The sequence below is a fragment of the Sus scrofa genome, chromosome 2, assembly GCF_054392235.1.
Source record: "Sus scrofa isolate SSC_HxYL_T2T_F1_AM1 chromosome 2, Sscrofa_HxYL_maternal_Yorkshire_Landrace_v2.0, whole genome shotgun sequence".
Taxonomy (NCBI): domain Eukaryota; kingdom Metazoa; phylum Chordata; class Mammalia; order Artiodactyla; family Suidae; genus Sus; species Sus scrofa.
In genome coordinates this window covers 125,871,341-125,895,045 of record NC_139384.1, presented here as the reverse complement: position 1 = coordinate 125,895,045, position 23,705 = coordinate 125,871,341, and the positions used below count along the sequence as shown (strand labels likewise).

The 23,705-nt window shown below is 35.3% G+C and overlaps 1 protein-coding gene across 10 annotated transcripts in view; it reads left to right on the top strand.

Annotated features, from left to right (window-relative positions):
• The window catches only part of TMEM232 (transmembrane protein 232), a 293,389-nt gene that overhangs the window by 183,960 nt on the left and 85,724 nt on the right, over window positions 1-23,705 (top strand). The window lies entirely within an intron of this gene.

Genomic DNA, 23,705 nt, shown 5'->3' with positions numbered 1-23,705 from the left:
AGTGGATTGTGAACCTGACCAGCATCCACGAGGATGTGGGTTTGATCTCTGGCCTTGCTCGGTGGGTTAAGGACCTGGTGTTGCTGTAAGCTGCAGTGTAGGTTGCAGATGCCTCTTGGATCCAGTGTTGCTTTGGCTATGGTGTAGGCTGGCAGCTGCAGCTCCAATTCAACTCCTAGCCACAGATGTGGCCCTAAAATGAAGGAAAAAATAAAAGAAAGTACACTTCTAGTCTTTTTGTATGATGGGACCACAAAAGATTACAATCCTTGGAACTGTCTTGGTAGAAAACTGGGTACTATTAGGGAGTCACTGAGGGTGAAACTAGCCCAGAACAATAAATGTCTTTTATGTTTTAATGATAACGAAACTCAAGTCTGATTTAGACATGCAAGGAAGTAGCCCTGCCATACCATCCAGGTCCATCCCCCTCTTTCTTTTCTTTCCTCATTTTCACTTCACTTCTCCTACTTAAAGTTGGTAGACATTTGAATGGAATAACAAAAGGAGAATGGTTTGATTTTTTTTTATAACTGTGTGAATTTAAGCATGCCTGTTTTAGAACATCTGGGGGTACTGCAGACCATTTGTTTCTCCCATATTTGAAAGACTTCTGTAATTCTCACAGAGAGGCAGCAAAACTCTAAAACTGAAATAGATTTGCTCCTAAAGATACATGGACAGTAACTGACAAAAATTTTGTCAACTTTCTGGAGCTGAAATCTTTAGTAATTCTTGAATGAAAACAAATGCCTAGTCATATTTAAATAGCAAATTTTCTGTTACCTTTGATGGTAAGCTGTGCTGCTCCCTTCTCCCAGAATCAACATCTCTATTTGAAAGTCCAGTGTTTTAAACTTACAAGGAATTGCTTTCCTCTGTTCAAGAAGCTGTATTAAAATATGTCCTCTATATTTATTTTGTTCTTATTTGTCTTTTCTAGCTCTGTGTCTCAAAGGGAGTTTTAATAGAGTCTAGTAAAATGTCCACAGTATAGGATGAAAACTAGTGCAAATATTTACAACAGTTAATTAAAATGGCACTGTCTAAAGTAACTATTATATCTAAAGATAGACAAATAACTATTTTCACTTATAGCTGAACACAGACCCCCTGTTTCAGTGTTATGCATTGCCTGATTGATTTAGGTTTATAAACTGCCAAGCACTTCCAAGAAATGGAGTGTATTACTTGCAAACAACAGAGAGAAGAAAGGAAAAATAGATACCTATAAAGGATCACTTATCCCACGTTCCTATATGATTTGAAGCGTCAATTCTTTGCATATGAAAAAGTTAATGGAATTATTTTCCTTTTAAAATAAGTTGCACAGCTCCATTTGATACTCAGTAATTTGACAACCATCCAGATCAGTATTTTTAAAGCAGAAAATAAGGTGAAGGAGAAATATTTGCTGTGCATTTAGCCGCAAAAGTTAGGGCCTGGTATTTAGCCAAAGATCTTGGCCAAATTTATCCTATAGGATTTCAACCTAGGCAAACCTGAGGAAACTAGGCATGTAGCTGAAGCATCTGGAGAAAAAGTGAAATAAGTCATTCAGTTGATTTAGGTTAGTGAGATTCATGATGATAAGTATTTTTAGTGGGTCTCAGCTCCTTAGGAGTCTAATTTTTCCCTTGAATTCTATACTCAGGTATACAACCACCTATGCTGTGTTTTCATTATATGGTCTGATAAGCACCTCAAATTTAATATATCCAAAATTTAACTAATTTCCTTCTGACCCCAAACTGCCCATTACATTATTTTCTCAGTGAATGGAAAATTTATCCTTCCATTAATTTGGACCTTGAAATCACCTTTGTCTCTTTGGCTCACTTTCCATGCTTAATCTATCAGAAAAGGTAGTCTTTACCTTCAAAGCATTTCCAAAATCTTTCACTACTTCCACTGTTTCCACCTGCTTCAAAAGAAAAGAAACAAATTGGCACTTAGGACAGGACAGTCTCACTGAAGTGGTTTTTGTAATAATTTGTAATAATGGTAAAAACAGTAGGAAGCTGAACAGCTGAAATCTCTCCTGTAGGCCGGGCACCGTGCTGAGCTGTGGAGAGACAGGGGTGAAGCAGACAGATAGGCTGCCCACCTTCATAGAGGGTATCATCTCAAATAGAGAACAGGAGTTCCCATCATGGCTCAGTAGAAATGAATCTGATTAGCATCCATAAGAACGCAGGTTTGATTCCTGGCCTTGCTCGGTGGGTTAAGGATGTGGCATTACCATGAGCTGTGGTGTAGGTCGCAGACGTGGCTTGAATCTGGCATTGCTGTGGCTGTGGTGTAGGCTGGCAGCTGTATCTCCAATTCAACCTCTCACCTGGGAACCTCCATATGCTGTGGGTGTGGCCCTAAAGTTTAAAAAAAAATTAAATAGAGAGCAGATAAACCAATAAGCAAATGAGGTACTAGAGATTGCTTTAAATCTCATGAGTGAAATTAGCTGGGTGATAGAATTGAAAGTTATTGGAGGATTCCACTTGAGATGGTCAGGAGGGATCTCTGTAAGGAAGTGATTTGGGGTGGAGACCCCTAGAGAAGGAACATTCTTGTGAAAGGGAGTAGGGAGAGAGGACAGTGGGAGCAAAGCCCAGGGCAAGGAAAGGACTTAGCAGGTGTGGTAACAGAAGGTGGTCAGTATGGTTGCAGAGTAGTGAATTAGGGGACAGAGGAGATGAAGCTCTCACTGAGGCCAGACCTTATAGGGCTGTGGGTCCAGATAAGGAATTCCAATTTTATTCTAGCGCAAAAGGGAGTCACTTGAAAGTTTTAGTTTTTTTCTTCTTTCTTTCTTTCTTTCTTTTTTTTTTTTTTTTTAAGGGCCGCATCTGTGGAGGTTCCCAGGCTAGGGATTGAATTGGAGCTACAGCTGCCACCCTACACCAAGGCCACAGCAACACAGGATCCGGGCCATGTCTGCGACCTACACCACAGCTCACAGCAATGCTGGATCCTTAACCCACTGAGCAAGGCTAGGGATCGAACCGGAAACTTCCTGGTTCCCAGTTGGATTTGTTTCTGCTGTGCCTTGACAGGAACCCCTTTCTTTTAATTTTTAAAATTATTTATTTTTTAAATTAAATTTGTTTTGGAGTTCCCGTCGTGGCTCAGTGGTTAACGAATCCGACTAGGAACCATGAGGTTGCGGGTTCTATCCCTGGCCTTGCTAAGTGGGTTAAGGATCCGGCATTGCTGTGAGCTGTGGTGTAGGTTGCAGATGCGGCTCAGATTCCGCATTGCTGTGGCTCTGGTGTAGGCCGGTGGCTATAGCTCCAATTTGACCCCAAGCCTGGGAACCTCCATATGCCGCGGGAGCAGCCCAAGAAATCGCAAAAAAAAAAGACAAAAAAAAAAAAAATTAAATTTGTTTTGAAAGGTTTTAACCAGAGGAATAACAAAGCAAGTTTACTTTTGAGAACAGATTATGGTCTGAAGGTGAAAGCCGAATTAAGCTGACGTTTCTCCTTTTATCTCCTTTTCAAGATTTAAAACTAATTTTGAAAATGACGCAGGTTTATACCCAGTGTCTGTTGAAAACTTCATTGCTGGGACCTATGCTTCCCAATCACTGACTGGAATTTCAGTTTGCATCTACAGTGGTATTATTTCACTATAGTTTCAGCCCTTGACAATGGCAGAAATCTGCTGGTAAACCATTTCTGGCCTGAGGAGGGCAACATTTGATCAATTGAGTCAGTGGGATTGGAATAGCATTAAGAATAGAATAGTATTGAAACTATCCGATATTTTTTGAATTATTAAAGTGCTAAAGATTAGGCTTTTGAAATTGGTCTTTAATTTTAGGTGTTTTGCTTTAATGTAGATATTTGCATGTATTTAATTTGTTTAAAAATCATACATGTGTACACTCCATAGGGAGTTTATAGCAAAAACAAAATAACACACACATACACACACACACACAAATATTAGATATAATTTACATCCTAGCACCTAATTATGTGTTTATAATTATGATGTTTGCTATTCCAACAATGACAATAACATTGTGTATTGCTGTGGTAGTCAGCTCATTTCTGTTATCACAAAATTTCCACCAATAAGCAAGAAAAATGCCTCTTTTCAATTTTATTTTATTTTTTCTTTCTTGGTCACCCCCTGGGCACATCAAGTTCACGGACCAGGGATCAGATCCAAGCTGTAGTGCAACCTATGCTGCAGATGCAGAAATTCCAGATCCTTAACCCACTGTGCCAGGTCAGGGATCAAACCTGTATCCCAGCGCTCCCAAAATGCCCCAAATCTGTTGTGCTGCAGCAGGAACTCTCCTGTTTTCAGTTTTAAAGTTTAATTTATATTATGTACACTTTTTACACTTTAAGCTCTCAGATTATCCTACAAGCTGTAGAATCATTCAATATAGCTCTTTTAAAAACAAAACTAAAACAAGACTTTATTTCCCTCTAGCAGTCTCAATGCTGATTAGACATGAGCAAATTGGTTAAATATTGTAGTACTTTTTCCCACTTCTTATGGTACTTGTTTTCCACAACTACCATTTCTTGTTTAATTTGCTAGTTCCAACCAGAAATTTTTGAGATTTAGTTTACAGTGTCTTATGGGGTTTTTCTTCTAATAGTTACTGAAAATTTCATGGAGGTCTCTTGAAGGCCCCAAAGCTATTGACCCTACAGAATGAATTTTTAATGGGGAAATTCCAGGAACATAGCCAAGTCATATGGGGGCTATTTGGGATCTGGAGGCCTGTCTTTCCCTAAACTGCATCCACCATGAGAACCCCTCATGCTACGTTCATCCTAAAGCTGTACCTGCCTGCAATAAATTTCTCTGTGAAAAGTTATCCTATAAATTTGTAATGTAGTCACTCCAACATTTTTTATCTTTGGTTATACCTAAAATGTCATCATAATTCCCTCTTAAGGGTTATATAACATTACCACAAGGGTAAAAAAGTACGATGATTAATTATAAGAAGACTAATTCATATTTACATTCTACTTTTCTTACAATACCTTTGCAAACAAAAGCTAATCAATAGATTAGATGTCAATATTTTGTCTTCAAAGAAGTCTAATGCTTCAGATTATGATTTATTTTTAGTTCAAGTGCTTTGTCATCATTTTTATTTGAGGCAGCATAGTAAACAGAAGGCAGATAGTTTTCTCTTCTGTTTCACTGCAAGCAAGTAAAGGTGTTTGAAATCACTTACTGTACCTGTTGGCCCATACAACATTCTATAAACGATGGGAAGAATGTCACTTGCTCTGGGAGAAACTAAATGGAATATAATGAGTAAATTTATTGCAGAAATAACTGTTTATATGTCTAGAAATCCTTGCATTTTCATAGCACCATTTATCAGGACATTTTAGCTCCCCAAGTGGCCTTTTCAGTACTGTGATGGGACAGTGAATCTGATGTCCTGAAGTTTACACATAGATTGTACCCTAGCCTATCTTTATCCTCCAGAATACTTATTGTGACTATCTGGTGTTAAAATCCCTTAGCTGTTGAATTTTTTGGCTCGTTTTTCATAGATTTTTGTCTATTTTCTCTTTTATTTTTCCTCCTTTGTGTTTAGTTTGTCTCTCTCTTTTTTTTTTCTGCTTTTTAAAGTGGGAACTTTAATGATTGATTTTAAAATTCTTATTCCTTTACAAGATATGTCTTAAAAGCTATACATTTCTTTTATGATGAGATGACAAGTTGTGTTTTTATTATAATTCAGTGCAAAATATTTTCTTGTGATTTCTTCTTGGAATCATGGTTATTTAGAACTATGCTTTTTAATTTTCAGATATGTGGGAAATGGGTAACTATTATATTATTCATATAGAATTTAACTCTATTGTTAACTGAAGTCATATTTTGTTAAATTTGAGTTTTTTTAAATTGAATGAGACTTGGTTGAGTCTGTTAGTGAATGTTCCAGGTGTACTTGAAAATGATGTGAATTCTGCAGTTGTAGTGCAGTGTTCTATGAGCAACAAATTATCTCCAAGTGGTTGCTTGTATAATTAAAACCTTTTCTAGCTTTACCAGTTTTTTTCACTTTTTTTTAAAGTTTTGTCTTTTAGTCACAGAGGGGTATAAAAGTCTCTAAGTACCTGTAGGTTTGACTCTATCACCTCTTTATTGTTGAAGTTTGCTTTATGTTGATTTAATCTCTCCTGTTAAATACACACACATTTACCATTTTAATGTTCCTTGCGGAACTGATACTTTTAATATTACAAAATATTCCCCTTTACTTCTGGTTCATCATCCTTGTCTGAAAATCTACATTGTCTGATATTAGTATTTCCATAGCATTTTTGATGCTCACCTTTTCCATGATATCTATTTCTGTACTTTTTCAACTCTTTTCCTTTCACCTTATCTGTTTTTAAAAATATTATCTCTGTATACAACAAAAGCTTAGAGCTTTTTTAAAAAAATTCTAGTTCAACATTTTTGTCTTTCTGTTGAAATCTTTCATCCATTTAAATGTAATGTAGAGTTCCCGTCGTGGCTCAGTGGTTAATGAATCTAACTAGGAACCATGAGGTTGCAGGTTCGATCCCTGCCCTTGCTCAGTGGGTTAAGGATCCGGCATTGCCGTGAGCTGTGGTGTAGGTTGCAGATGCGGGTCGGATCCTGTGTTGCTGTGGTTCTGGCGTAGGCCAGTGGCTGCAGCTCCGATTAGATCCCTAGCCTGGGAACCTCCATATGTCGCAGGAGTGGCCCAAGAAATAGCTAAAAATAGACAAAAATAAATAAATAAATAAATAAATAAATGTAATGTAATGTAAAAATTGATATGGTTGAATTTAGAGCAACTCATTTTTCTTTTTTTTTCTTTTATTTATTTTTCCCTTTTTTTATTACTCAAATGAATTTATCACATCTGTAGTTGTATAATGATCATAACAATCTAATTTCATGGGATTTCCATCCCACAGCCCAAGCACATCCCCCACCCCCCAAACTGTCTCCTCCAGAGACCATAAGTTTTTCAATGTCTGTGAGTCAGCATCTGTTCTGCAAAGAAGTTCAGTCTGTCCTTTTTTCAGATTCCGCATGTCAGTGAAAGCATTTGATGGTGGTGTCTCATTGTATGGCTGACTTCACTTAGCATGATAGTTTCTAGGTCCACCCATGTTGCAAAAAATGCCAGTATTTCATTCATTTTAATGGCTGAGTAATATTCCATTGTGTATATGTACCACATCTTCTTGATCCATTCCTCTGTTGATGGACATTTAGGTTGTTTCCATGTCTTGACTATTTCAAATAGTGCTGCAGTGAACATCAGAGTACGTGTGTCTTTGCGAGTTGTGGTTTTCTCTGGGTAGATGCCCAGGAGTGGGATTGCTGGATCAAATGGTAGTTCTATGTTTAGTTTTCTGAGGAATCTCCATACTGTTTTCCACAGTGGTTGCACCAATTTCCAGTCCCCCCAACAGTGTACTAGGGTTCCTTTTTCTCCACACCCTCTCCAGGACTTATTGTTTGTAGACTTTTGGATGCTGGCCATTCTGGCTGGTGTAAGGTGGTACCTCATGGTAGTTTTGATTTGCATTTCTCTAATAATGAGTGATGTTGAACATCTTTTCATGTGTTTTTTGGCCATCTGTATAGAGCGACTCATTCTTCTATTTGTTTCTTCTTCCCTTTCTGCCTTACTTTGGATTAATGAAACAAGTTTTATTATCCATTTTATATCATCTATTGGCCTTTTTTGGGTCACACATCTGTTTTAATTTATATGATTTGGTGGTTATTTGATGTATTATAATATGCCTCTTCAACATATCAAAGTCTCCTTAGTATTAGTCTCCTTAGTATTGTACCACTTCATGTAAAATGGAAGAATATTGTTGAGACTTTGGATTCTGGGAACTTCCTCTGAAGAGTTTTTATTTTTGTTCATGCCAGCAATTCAATTGTATTCTGATCACCTTGAACTTGGGGAGGTTTGGTTTTCACTACTAGGAAGGACTGTTTCAGTTTAGTCTTTAGTCTTAGGGATGATTTCTTAATCCTGGAATGTATTCTTCACTCTTAAAATATGTCTTTTGGAACTGAATGGCCAGCTAGTGGATTTTGGCCAAGCTCCTTAGACATAGCAATATGTAAATTCCAAACTGTCTATCCTGCAGTGGTCACCAGCTTACAATTCTGCTCAACTTTTCCACCTTCCAGCTTCTCAAACTGCTCTTTATAATCTCTTCACCCTGTAAACAGTTCATGAATCATCCAAGGAGTAGCGAGGTTTACACACAAGTTTTCTAGCTTTTGTTCTTCTGGGTACCCTGCTTCCTGAGAGTTCCTCTATTATTTTCCAGCCACTCTGGAGCCTCAAACTCTATCCTCTGACACCTAAAGGTTTCTGCTTGAATTTTAGCCATTCTTTATCTGGAAAGACTGGAGTACAACCTTAAGGAAAGTCACATAACGTTTCTATCACCTAGTTAGACCCCCTTCCTTCACGAGTTGAACTCCCTTCAGTTTGCCCACTTCTGGCGGCTCTGTAGTACCTTTAATAGTTGATTTTAAAATTTTATCCAGAGCTTACTATTACCTTGGGGGGGTAATTCAAATTAAACTCTCTGTTTTTCTTAGAACTGGAATTGGAAAAATGATTTTTTTTTTAATATTAAGGCTCTCACGAAAACAGCTAAGGTAGATTTTGTGCTGCACATGGCTTAGCAGGTCCTGTGATCCAGACATGCCCAAACTCTGCACCAAGGTGATCAACCTGCTTTTTTGCTTTAAATAAGTTCCATTATTGACTTCTTTTTTCTTAGGTTGAATTAAATGAGGTGGCCACAGGGACATAGTTCATTTAGTAAAGCAGACAGCATTGTTTTCTTCTAGCTTTACTATGAAATTCATTTTATAAGATTAGGGAGTATAAAAGCTTCCAGATTTGGAGATACCTTATTTTATATATACCCTACATAATTTCCCATGCTTATTTCATGAGGCTTTAACTTGTGTTTCATAAAATAGATGCATGTAAATTGTTATTAAACACCAAAATTACCCACTCTTCACTTATTTCCTAACTGTTCTTTGTTCTTATTCTCTCCACTCTGGCTTAACTGACTCTATATCCAGGTGTTGTATACTCAACAAATTAATGCCTGCAAACCTAGCAAATTTATATAAATGTGTAAATCATGGGGAAAGTAGATAAACAGGTAGATTGGTGAAGGTGTGAATTATCAAAAAGGTCAACCTTACCCCCTTTTGTGATACAGGGATCCTTGGGGTAGTGTTGACAGATTTTCCACTTCCAAGAAAAGCTGAAAATATGAATATCTACATGAAATTTCCTGATTATTAAGATACCTTTTAGGTCAAATCAAACATACTTGATTAGTGTCTTAGTTTGGACTGCCATAACAATACCCTAGAGACTGGGTGGCTTAAACAACAGATATTCATTTCTCATAATTTTAGAGGCTGGGAAATCCAAGATCCCAGATCAGGGTCCTGGAAGATTCAATGTCTGGTGACCACCTCCTGGTTCTTAATCTGCTGGGTTCTCACTGTGTCTTTACATGGCAGAAAGGACGAGTTTGCTCTGTATGATCTCTTTTATAAGAGAACAAATCCCATTCATAAGAGCTCCATCCTTTGGACCTAATCACCTCTCAAATGTCTCATCTCCAAATTCCATCCCATTGGGGATTTCAGCCTAAGAATTTTGGAAGGACACAAATGTTTAGTCCGTAGCAGTTAGCATGCAGAGTCCTTTTCCCTATACTTGCTTCCTTATTTCCATTGTTGGCTCTTCTGTTTGCATTTCTCCCTCATCCAGTTGGAATGCTCCCCCAGGCACATCTACCCAGGTCCTGTTTTTCTATATGTATTGAGTTTTGTATCACCATAAACCTGCTGAGGGTCTTCTAGTCTTTGTTGTTCATCTTTCCCTTATGTGAAATCTCTGTATTTCATGACTTAATTTTATTATTAATAAATTTATTTTATTTATAAATAAACTTTATTATTAATAAATTTATTTTATTTATAAATAAACTTTATTATTAATAAATTTATTTTATTAATAAATAAATTTTATTATAACTTAATTTTATTATTAACATTTCATGACTTAATTTCAGTATTGTCTTTGTACACTGGAGTAGTGCTATATTTCTATATTGTTTCTATATTTCAATGTGTTTATTTCTCCCACAGATTTTTTTCAATTTTCTTTTATTAATTAATTAATTTATTTATTTTGCCATTTCTTGGGCCGCTCCCACGGCATATGGGGTTTCCCAGGCTAGGGGTCTAATCGGAGCTGTAGCTGCCAGCCTACGCCAGAGCCACAGCAACGTGGGATCTGAGCCATGTCTGCAACCTACACCACAGCTCATGGCAATGCCAGATCCTTAACCCACTGAGCAAGGCCAGGGATCGAACCCGCAACCTCATGGTTCCGAGTCGGATTCGTTAACCACTGTGCCACGACGGGAACTCCTCTTTTATTAATTTATGGTTGGTATTGGTATATAATATTTTTTATCCTTTATTCTTATTTTTTATATAATTTTAAAGGTTATTTTCCATTTACAGTTATTACAAAATACCAGCTATATTTCCTGTGTTGTGCAGTAAATCACGAGCCTGTCTTACACCCAGTAGTCTGTAGCGCCCCCCCCCACCCAGTTGCCCTCCTCCCCGCTGGTAACCACTCACTTGTTCTGTGAGTCTGCTTTTTTGATAAATGCACTAGTTTGTTGTATTTTTTAGATTTCACATAAGTGACATCATATAATATTTGTTTTTCTCTGTCTGACTTATTTCACTTAGCATAATGTTCTCTCAAGACCATCCGTGTTGGTGCAAATGGCAAAATTTCATTCGTTTTCATGGCTAAGTAGTATTCCACTATATATATGCATATGTGTATATAAATATGTATGTATATATGTATATATATCTTCTTTATCCATTCATCTGCTGATAGACACATAGGTTGTTTCCATGCCTTGGCAATGATACATAAGCTTTTTAAAAGTGTGAGGGAAGGTGAAACTTAGGTGAATTATTGATTTGGATGAGATAATAGACAGATCCAATCCAGGCCTTTTCTTTGACAAATGAGGAACAAAGACCCAGTTAGTTAAAAGTAATAAATAGGAAAGTTAATGGCCAGATCTCAGAAATCTAAACCTCCTGTATGTCTCTCTTTCCACCAAAGACACTGCACTCAGTAGATTTAGGACAAAGTACTTTTACATTCAGTATCAAAAGATGGATTTTTTTCTATTTCTCCCTCTATGTTCTTTATTCTTCTTAAGGGTCACTATGAATGCCCTTCTATCAATGGCCTAGAATTAGATTAGATTGTTTAGTGCCAAAGGGTTAAAAGTATCTTTCCCCAGAAATTGGGAGTATCTGATAGCCTCATCCAATCATGTTAAATTTGGAAATGAGCAATATTATTAGTCAGCCTAATTTTGTGGTTTACAAGATTTTGATTTTGTATCTGTTTTCTGTTATGAGTCTGACAGACAAGGAGGTATCCTGGTTATGAAAGAATAGAATTTGTCCTGTAGTCTGAACTATCTGTTCTCTTATAAATATGAATTTGGATTGAATTTTATTAAGAAAACTGTACTATTACTATAATGGATACATTTTCTACTCTAGTATGCAGCTGCATGTATTTATTATTTATTATTATTTATTAATTAATTTATTATTTATTAATTAATTTATTATTTACTATTTATTATTTATTTATTAATTTATTATTTATTGTTCATCAATTTATTATTTATTAATTAATTTATTAATTTATAATTTATTTGTTATTTATTATTTATTAATTATTAATTATTCATTATTTATTAATCTATTATTTATTATTTATTAATTTATCATTAATTTATTATTAATTTATCATTAATTTATTATTAATTTATCATTAATTTATTATTTATTATTTATTTGTTTATTTATTTATGGCTATGCCCATTTCCTTAATACAGAGTAGGATTTTCAAACTAAATGTAATTTTTATTTAATCAATATGTGCATTTTCATTTTGTTCTCTGTGGTATTATTATTTGATCTCTTTTAAAATGTATCAGCAGTTTTTATACTTTATTGCACATAGAATAAACTTTTAAAAATCTGTAGGTCCAGGGCATATTCCAGCCCAGGTAATCATACTCTCTAGAGGTTGAATCACGATACCACTATTTTTAAAAACCATTTAGGTGATTGCACTATGCATCCAAGTTTGAGAACTAGTAGAATACATGACAGACGGTTTTTGACAATATATAGGATAAGCCTGGCCTAGTTTAAACCATAGAGCTTTTCTTATGATCTTTGACATAACTTTTCTAAGCTTCAGGTTTTATGTAATATTTGATATATGAAAAAAAATATGCAATGTAATTATAAATTAAAAAGGTTAATTAAAATACTAAATGCCGGAGTTCCCGTCGTGGCGCAGTGGTTAACGAATCCGACTAGGAACCATGAGGTTGTGGGTTCGGTCCCTGCCCTTGCTCAGTGGGTTAACGACCTGGCGTTGGCGTGAGCTGTGGTGTAGGTTGCAGACGCAGCTCGGATCCCACGTTGCTGTGGCTCTGGCGTAGGCCAGTGGCTACAGCTCCGATTAGACCCCTATCCTGGGAACCTCCATATGCCGTGGAAGCGGCCCAAAGAAATAGCAAAAAAAAGACAGGAAAAAAAAAAATACTAAATGCCCATAGGCCTATTATATAACTTCAGATCTAAACAATTATAATGTATGGCTCTAAGAAGACAGAAAGACAAAAAAAAATTACAATGTGTGCTTCTTATTCACAATCCCATCTCCCTGCCTAACCTCACAGGTAACCACTGTCCTAACTTTTGTACTTATCTTTCACTTGTGTTTGCGAAAATGTTTATAACATGCGTATGTTTCCATTATCTAGTTTAGCTTGATTTTCTGCTTTAGAAAAAAATTCCTTAAATATGTAGTATTTAGGACTGTTTTTTTTTTTAGGGTCACACCTGTGGCATATGGAGGTTCCCAGGCTAGGGCTTGCTTGAATCAGAGCTGTAGCTGCCACCTACACCACAGCCACAGCAATGCCAGATCCAAGCCATGTCTGTGACTGACACCACAGCTCACAGTAATGCTGGATGCTTAAGCCACTGAGCAAGGCCAGGGATCGAACCTTTGTTCTCATGGATACCTAGATACTAGTCAGATTCATTTCCGCTGAGCCATGATGGGAGCTCCAGGACTGGTTATTCTTTTTGTCTTTTTGTTTAATGAATATTATGGTTCATGGATCCTCTCCTGTTTTTTTTTTTTTGTAACTATACTCATTCATTTATTTTCACAGAATTATACTTTATTGTGGGAATATATCATCAAATATTTTTCAGGGCCTCTGTTAATAGACATTCAGGATTTCTTCTTTTTAGTTTTTGTTATTGATAACAAAGCTGCTGTAAACATTTTTGTACTCACTCCTGGTGCATATGCGGTACCCTTTTTCTATGATATGCCTAGGAGTGAGGTTGCTGGGTCATGGGATAGGTACATGTGTAATTTTAAAGATAGCACTGTGGCTATAACATGGCCTCTGTCCACCAGTGCTGAATAGAAACTCAGAGCCAGAGTTTTGGGAGAAGGAAAAAAAAAATAGCTGTATTGCTTTGTCAGGCAAATGCGCCCCCTTTAATGGAGAATAGGAAGCGGTGTTATACGCTGAGAGTGGGAAATGGGGCCACAGATAAGGATCAGGGTAGATGCGAGCTTGTAAACTTCTTCAAAGTTGGTGTTTAGTGGCCTGGGACTGGTTCTGGTGGTCCTCCTTCTCTCTGGAATGAAGAATGTTTCACAACATGTTTCATCTGTTGGGGGTTTAGTTTTGTAAAAGAGCCCAAAGATATTGTTATGTATATTCCTTGAGAAGGAACCAGGACCCTGGCCCAGGGCTGCACCATTGTTTGACTGCCTTTTCCCTGTTTCTGCGTCCCCTTCCTTCCCTAATTAGCACCTGTTTGAACCACCCTTTGGAACTCAGGGAAGGCTGAACGAGGCCAAATGAGGCCTATTTTCTAAAAACAAGAAATGGGGGACACAGAAGGCTTTTGTGCCCAGGAGCCCCACAGGGTCCTGCAAAGTTTCAATACTATTTCCTTCCTTCCTCCCCAAATGGTTGTATTGATTTGTACTCTCCCAGCAGCTATAAGACTTACCCATGCTTCACATTTTCAGTAACACTTAACTACTATCAGACTTTTTTATTTTGGGCAATTTAGTGGATGAACTGTAGTTCACTGTAGTAACTTTCAGTAAGTTTAATTTTTAAGAATAGATTTATTTCTATATTGGATAACTTCTTCTGAAATAGCTATTCTTGTCATTTGCCCATGTTTTTCCTTTGGTATATACTTTTTGCTGACTGGATTGTAGTTTGCTTTTTCATGCTTGTTATGCTATTCAGTGGTTAACATAAGTTTTTTTTTTTTTTTTAGGCATTCTTTTTTCTATTCTTTTCCATTATGTTTATTGTAGCATATGGACTATAGTTCCCTGGACCTTGCTGCTTATCTCTTCTGTATACAATAGTTTGCATCTGCTAATCCCAAACTCCTAGTCCATCCCTCCCCTCCCCCACTTTGGCAACCTCAAGTCTGTTCTCTTTGTGAGTCTGTTTCTGTTTCATAGATAGGGTCATTTTTTTGGTCATATTTTATATTTCACATATAAGTGATGTCATGTGGCATTTGTCTTTCTCATTCTGACTTGACTTCATACTAAGTGAAGTTTCTGCAAATGACATTATTTCATTAAGTTCTTAATTTTAATGAGGTTGAATTTATTAAAATAAACAATCCTTCCCCACAACCATATAAAAAAATATGCTGCTGTGTTTTCTCCCAAAAGTTTAAAAAGTTTGCCCATCATATTTAAGTCATAAAGGATTTTTGGTTATGGTATGGGATAGGAATTTATAGAGTTTTTTTCTGTATGGATAGGCAATATTCATCACCACTTATTGAAAACTGTTCTGTTCACATAAATCAGCTGTGCTGTATTTGTTATATATATCAATTTTCTACATAAACAATGAAATTTACTTGGACTTTTTTTTTTTTTGTCTTTTTGCCTTTTTTTTTTTAGGGCTGCTCCCGCGGCATATGGAGGTTCCCAGGCTAGGGGTCTAATCAGAGCTGTAGCCACCGGCCTACACCAGAGCCACAGCAATGTGGGATCTGAGCCATGTCTGCAACCTACAGCACAGCTCAAGGCAACGCTGGATCGTTAACCCACTGAGCAAGGCCAGGGACCGAACCTGCAACCTCATGGTTCCTAGTCAGATTCGTTAACCACTGCGCCACGACGGGAACTCCAACTTGGACTTTCTTATCTGTCCCATTTGTAAACATATTTATCCTTTTATTAATATCTCATTTTAGTTATTTACTACAAATTCATAGTCAGTATATACATTGTGTGAGCCAATTCCTTCTACTTTGTTCTTCTTCAATATTTTTGCCTTTGGGCTTGTAGACTTCCGTATAGATTTTGGAATTAAACTGGTGTGTTTCTTTAAAAAAGTTTCTAGGGATTTTTGCTTTAAATTGTACTGCTTTTCAGTCAATTTTGGGAATTTCATTTCCCCCTCTATGAACACACTATAGTTTTTCACTTAATTAAGGATTTTATAAAATTTTCAAAAAGTTTTATATTTTTCAACATAAATATTACTTTTTTTAATACTAGATTTTTTTTAGTATCATTAATGTTATTTTTATAAACTTTCCTTATGAAAAATTCAAAACATATGGTATAGTAAAGAGAATAGAACACTTAATTCCCCCTTTATACAACCTCTAGCCTCAACACTTATCAATTATGGTGAATTTTTTTTTATATATTCTACCACCCATTCTCTCCCACCCGGTCCCATATTATTTTTGAGGCAAAACCCTAACATCATATTATTTCATTTATAACTAATAAGTTGTGGTTTTTAAAATATTTTTAAGAAAAAGTAGGTCTCCTAAGAGTCAGAGCTGTACAGGAGTAAACATGTTTTGCTATAATTCTCTTATACATAGCCAGTGTTCTAAAATCCCTCAGTAAAACTCTGGAGTATTTTCTGTGAAGTTTGTGAGCAATGAGATTTTTAAAACCTTCTTTTAGATCTTTATAGCTTTAATTTATTTGTTTCTCTTGACTCACTGCACTTTGGGTGCTACATTAAGTTTTGAATAGAAGCAGTATTAGTGTTTTATTTCTAAATGTAATAGAAATGCTTTGAAACTTTCACCATTAAAATGACATTTGCTCTAGGCTTTTCATAAATATGATTTATCAGAGTAGAAAGCACTCTTTAATTAATAGTTAACTGTGACTTACCATGAATAATTATTTAATTTTATCAAATTATTTTATCTATTATTGAGACATCACTGTCTTTTTTTATTTGTTATATAATAATAAACAGTATTAACATTCCTGGGATAACCAGTATGGATAACATAGTGGTCATTATGCTTTATTTTTCTAAATCCACCCATATTCAGTTTACTTATGTTTCGTCAAATTTGGTTTGCTGGTATTTTGCTTAGGATTACTGTGTCTGTGTTAACTAGGGATACTGTTCTGTCATGTTTTTTTTCTTGCAATTTCTTTGTGTGGTTTTGTCATCAGCATAATATTGACCACATAGAATAGTGTCCCTTTCTATTTGGGGGAAGAGTTTATTGATGTTAACTCTTCTTTAAACACTTGGTAGAATTCATCAGTAAAGCCATTTGGTGCTGGGCTTTGGTTTATAAGATTTTGTTGTTTTTACTAATTCAGTCTCTACTTGTTACGTAGATCTAGTTGGAGTTTCTTTTCTTCTTGAGTCATTTTCAGTAGTTTGTACTTTCTAGGGCCATGTCAAACAGGTTATCTGTTTTGTTAACATATGATTATTCAAAGTATTCTCTTGTAAATTTTTTTATTTCTATAAGGTCAGTAGTAATGTTTCATCTTGCTTTTGGAACTTTATATCTTCAATGTCTCTTTTTTCCCCTGTCAGTATATCTAAAGGATTGTCAATTTGTCAATCTTTCAAAGAACCAACTTTTGGTTGATAATTTTCTCTATTATTTTTCTTTCTTTCTTTTTTTGTGACCGCACCTGTGGCATATGGAAATTCCTGGGCTAGCGATTGAATCCCAGCCACAACTGTGAACTATGCCATAGCTGTGGCAATGCTGGATCCTTTAACTCTCTGTGCTGGGCCAGAGATCAAACTCGCACCTCCACGGCAATCTGAGCTGCTACAGTCAAATTCTTAGCTCACTGTGTCACTGCAGGAACTCCTCTGTTGTTTTTCTATTCAGTATTTCACTTATTTCTATTCTAACTTTTTTCCTTCCTTCTCCTGGCTTTAGGTTTGGTTTAGTTCTATTTTTTAAGCTTCATATAAGGTAGAAGTTTAGGTTATTGATTTGGGACTTCTTTTTAAAAAAATTTTTTATATGTTGTATTTTAATTTTAATTCATGGCAAAGTATTTTCCAGTTTCCTTTGTTATTTATGAAAAGCATTGTTTAATTCTTCATATATATGAATTTTCCAAATTTCCTCCTTACTGTTTTTAATTTCATTATGTGTAAAGGAGATATTTTGTACAATTTCAGTCCTTTTTAATGTATCGATACCTGTTTTAAGGCCAACCATATGATTTATCATGAAAAACATTTCATGTATACTTGAGAAAAATGTGTATTTCCTATTCTTCACATTATTATACTTTTTTGGCTTATAGTATTATTCAACTCTTCTATTTCTGTCTAGATTTATACATTATAGAAATCAGGGTATTTGAGTCTCCTCTATTATTGTTTAGTTGTGTTTTACTCCCTTTAGTTCTATCAGTTTTTGCTTCATGTATTTTAGGACCTCTTACTCAGTGTATACATATTTATAATTGTTCTTGATGGGCTCACCTTTAATGATTATTAAATGTCCTTTTTTCCTTCTAGTAGCATTTTTTATCTTACAAATCTATTAGTTTCATATTCGTATATTTTGACTACTGTTTGCATGGTATCTCTTTTTCATCTTTTTGTTTTAAATTTATATGTCTTTGAATCTAAGTGTGTCTCTTATTGATAGAAGAAGATTAATGTCTTTAAAAATATTCTCCCAATCACTAGCTTTGGTCAGAATGTTTGATTCATTTATATTTAATACAATTACAGTTAAGGTGGGACTTTTACCTGCCATTTCCCAATTTGTTCTATGTGTCTTGTCTTTTTTGGTTCCTCCGTTCCTCTGTTCCTGCCTTCTCTGTATTAAGTAGATATTTTTCTAGTGCACTACTTTAATTCCTTTTGAATCTCTTTTACTATTTTGTTAAAATTATTTTCTCAGTGGTTTCCCTGGGGGTGCAATTCATATCATAACTTATAAAAACTTATTTCATGTTTAGTTCACAACTTAATTTCAACAGTGTACAAGACTCTGCTCTTCTACAGCTCCCTTCTTTCCTCCATTTTGTGCTATTATTGTCATATAGCTAGATGTAGAAGACCAAGGGATCATTCAGATGATTGTCTCCGAGTCCACTTTTCATATGCACTAGCACCACGTACTAGTTCCATCTTCTGAAAAAATATATACTCCCATAATTTAGAGCCGTGGTTGTTTACTTCAGTCTGTTAATGTCCAATTTTCATGGTTCATAGACTGGTAAAATGCACCCTCTTTTGTTTTCTAGATCTAATATTACAACTTTGTTTTGTGTGTATGTATGTGAGGGAGTAGTACGTATTTTCTGGATTTGGCAAAAAGAGGAAGGTGAGAGATGGACTATTTCCAGTCTTACCACTGTTAGCCAGCAGTCAGTGTCTTCATTTCAAATATAAAATCTATATCCCAAAGACTAATTTATTGTCTAAAAGTACTCAGCTCTTTGGTAACAGGTCTAAGAATAGAAATTTGATTTTTTGACTTATGTTGCTTTTCCCTGTATCATATTGGCCTTTTCAATGAAACAGTAATCTAAAAAGTCATTTTATCATCCATATATAAAACAATAGAATTTAACAATGGAAAGTTAACATCATAAGTAAAATAGAAGGTCCTAGTAAATTTTTTTTTTTTTTTTTTTTTTTTCCTTTTAGGGCTGTACCTGTGGCATATGGAAGTTCCCAGGCTAGGGGTCGAATTGGAGCTACAGCTGCTGGCCTAGGCCACAGCCACAGCAATGCAGGATCTGAGCCTCATTTTCGACCTACACCACAGCTCACGGCAATGTTGGATCTTTAACCCATGGAGCGAGGCCAGGGATTGAACCTGCATCCTCATGGGTACTAGTTGGATTCAATAACCGCTGAGCCACAAAGGGAACTCCAAAAGTCCTAGTAAATTTCTTGAATCAGATACTAATATTATACTTTAAAGCCACAGTTGAAATCACATGAAGGAAGATTGTATAATTTTGCATGCAAATACAAGATCTGAGATTTGCAATTAACATTACTTAAGTTGAAGTCTCATGTGCCAATTTAGAACAGATGTCTTTATCAAATAATTGAGTTATTAGTAATTAAAAAAGATAGCAAATGCATATTAATTGGTTATGTAAGACAAAATGATATATAGTAACCTTCCAATTTAAAGTAGAAAAAAAGGGAGTTCCCGTCGTGGCGCAGTGGTTAATGAATCCGATTAGGAACCATGAGGTTGTGGGTTTGGTCCCTGCCCTTGCTCAGTGGGTTAATGATCCGGCGTTGCCTTGAGCTGTGGTGTAGGTTGCAGACGCGGCTCGGATCCCACGTTGCTGTGGCTCTGGTGTAGGCTGGCAGCTACAGCTCCGATTCGACCCCTAGCCTGGGAACCTCCATATGCCGTGGGAGCGGCCCAAGAAATAGCAAAAAAAGACCAAAAAAATAAAAAATAAATAAATAAAGTAGAAAAAAAGTGTAAATCAAAGAAGCAGGTATCTGAATTTAAAATATACTTTCATTAACTTCTCAATACTGACTAGTCTTCAATGTTAGAGAAAAGACACTTCTTAATGTATAAGTTATTGTGAAATAGATTGATATTTATTTTTATTTTATAAATAAAAGTAGGGAATGGAATAGTTTAATTAGACACTTATTGTAGATGATGACAGGAAAAGTTGATCTTATTTACTCTCACTCTCAAGATCTCTTTCTTATGGTATAAAATAGGTATAGCCTCTTTTAAGGCTTTCTGCCTTTTTTTTTTTTTTTTTTCATCTTTTGTTATACTCCAGAGAAACAGTTAAAGCAGAGCCCATCAATACCAAAGAAAATGAGTGAGAAACAATTCCTATTGCAATAAGATCCTCAAGAAAAAGTGGGAATCTGGAAGAATCTCTTCCCATGCACTCATTTAAAAAATAAGTGAACAAGGAGTTACCGTTGTGGAACCATGAGATTGTGGGTTCCATCCCTGGCCTTGCTCACTGGGTTGGGGATCTGGCATTGCTGTGAGTTGTGGTGTAGGTCACAGATATGGCTCAGATCTGGTGTTGCTGTGGCTCTGGTGTAGGCTGGCAGCAATAGCTCCAATTAGACCCCTAGCCTGGGAACCTCCATATGCCGTGGGTGCAGCCCTAAAAAGGACAAAAAGACAAAATTAAATAAATAAATAAAATAAAAAATAAGTGAACAAAAACAAATCTCAAATCTTCTGTTTAGATGTGGGCAGTAGCTTCATATGAACTCTTGACTGTTCATCGTTTTCATTATCTCACTTTAACTTCTTTGTGGGTGAAATATCTCTAAATTCTTCTTTACACTAGTAGGGTGCATTGCTCAAAGGCTTGAGTTAAGATATAAATAAAGCATGACAAAAATATACTGGTAGATTATTCCAATAAGAACTGAATATATATTAAAAAAAAAAGAAACCAGTAATTCATTTCATAATTTCTGAGATGATCTCTTTCATGGAAAATATACAGGTTTTCCTTTTCTTCCATTGATATTTATAAGAAATGCTGAAGTTAACTGCTCTTAACTTTAACTTCCAATTTTTATTTTTATAGAGTGTAAAATAAGCTATACTTGTTGCTAAGGATTAAAAGAAAAAGAATACAGAAAATATAAGAAATATTTAAATATTTAAATATATGAAAAGGAACTAGTATTAATACTATTAATTGAATAGATTTAGGGAAGAAAAAATAGGATTATATATTTTCCTCTCAGCTGAAAAGAATTGCATATTTTAAAAATTATGTTGACTTTAAACATGTGTATAATACATGCCTAATACATGTGGATATAAATTTGAGTGAATCCTTTACCAAAAAGTATTGGATTTTGGGATAGAGCATTTAACTATACATAGAAAGTAAGTTGTATTCACTAGTTCCTTAGCAGATACTAACAGAACAACTATATTTTGAAACTGATGTATTTAATGAACAACCACCACAAAAAAAGAGACTACAATGTAAAAACTAGTGAACAACTGGAAAAATACAAAATATGTACTGACAGTAGATCAGACAAATATGCTGTGGTATAGTCATTAGTTATCAAATGTTATATAATGAAAAAATGAAAGGACTATAATTATATGCAAAAATAATGTTGAGCTAAGGAATTGAGATAATAAATTTTATGTACTTTATAATACCAGTTATATGAAGTTCAGAGGAATCACAACTAGTTTATAATGTTATAAAAATGTAGGGTGAAAATTAATATTTGGGGAGTTCCCATTGTGGCACAGCAGAAACAAATCCAACTAGGAACCATGAGGTTGCAGGTTTGATCCCTCAGTGGGTTAGGGATCTGGCGTTGCCATGAGCTGTGGTGCAGGTCACAGACGTGGCTTGGATCTGGCGTTGCTGTGGCTATGGTGTAGGCTGGCAGCTGCAGCTCTGACTAGACCCGTAGCCTGGGAAATTCCATATGCTGTGGGTGCGGCCCTAAAAAGATAAAAAAGAAAAAAAAAAGAAAGTTAATATTTGGGAAGGGACTAGTGACTGGAAGGGGCATGACGGGACTTCAGTTATTTTGATAATGTTTTATTTCTTGTTATGGAATTGTTTTATGGAATGCACTAGTGATAATTCATTAAGTTGTATAATTATGAGATGCACTATTTTCTATATATTCATGTTACAATTTAATTGTTTCTTCATGGAAAAAATACTTAGTGTATATGACTAAAGGAAAATATTTTCTTACCTTTATTACAGATAATATATAAATGTATTTTGACAGGAGCAGGTAGGCAAAAAATTAATTAAATCAGTGAAATTAATACCTCAGGCTTTAAAGAAATTGCTGTGGCTTGTGAGTTCTTGGATATTTTAGGGGAAAAGGGAAGTCACAAAGCCATATAGATTGGCCATGGTATATTGGACCCAGTCAGCATTATTTCCCAGAGTTTCTAGTTCTAGCATCGTTTCAGTAGACCTAACCACAGACTCATTGATACTTTATCTCAACCAAAGATATCCATCTATGGGTTTTTACTACTTTGTTCTTAAACTGCAAAGAAAGAGAAAAAAAATTCAGGTTCTCTCTGCTCTTAATCAAAACACTTCTATTTCTATAACAATGCATAGATAAAACAGTGTGTAACATTTCATTAGTTAGCTGAATTGTCTTTATAGCAGTGGTCTAACACAAAGCAACTTTGGCACCTTTAAAGCTCAAGAAATTCAAAACACTGCATTATGATATTAACATCCTGAAAATTGCGTTAACTTGCTTTGCCATGCATAGAGGCTTTTGACGTTGAGGCCCACAAATGAATTTTCATAGATCTTATTCTGTCTTCCACTTCACATTTAAAACTCTGAGTCTTATTATGTGTTATTTATCCTGACTCTATTTCTGTATATACATGCAAAATGTGGTAGGAACTGAAGTCATTTTCTGGATGCTCCCAACCAAAAAAGTGGCCTCAGTTACCTAGATATGATTTCAGATGAAGTTGTGTTTCTCTTAGTTTGAATTATAAGGATAATTATTGTAGTTCTGTATTTTACATGCATAGGCAAATCCTTGGAATTCAGAATGTGGAAAAGTGCTAAGGGCAGTGATTTCACAATGAAAGGAAGGAATCTATTTTAAAGAGGAGTAAGAATTTGAATTTATGGTTATTATTTTGGCTTAAGGTTAGAAAGCTTTATCTTTTCAATATTTTACTAACATTTTAGTGATCAGATTTATTTCCATAGTATGTAAATTAAAGTGGGCGTCATGTAGCATCAAAAGTGGGTCAATGTTGATGATTAACACAGGAAAAATTCTTAGCATGGGATAAGTCAGCTTTGCTTTGAATACATAAGAATAAAAGATGCAGTGCTTGCCAAGAGATTCTTATGGCTGAGACATGTCACATGGTAATGCTCTTCAGAATGCAATAATGAATGCCTTTCCGCTATAATAATACCTATTCTAATCCTCTCATTTTAAACCGAACATAAATATAAAAGATATTAAGAATATATTTGAGATGTCAATGAAATAAAATGTTGTCACAGGATAATGGTCTCCTGCTGCTTCATAAAATACCAAGCCAAAGGCAAGACTTACATTTTCAGAGTAGAAGACATTAATCCCATGACAGTGTTTTATTACAGTGATTGTATTTCTATTATACAAAATGAGCATGTAGATTTAATCAATTCATTTGATGTATGTTGATGTAGTAAATTGACAGTAGTTTATCATCATTATGAAATT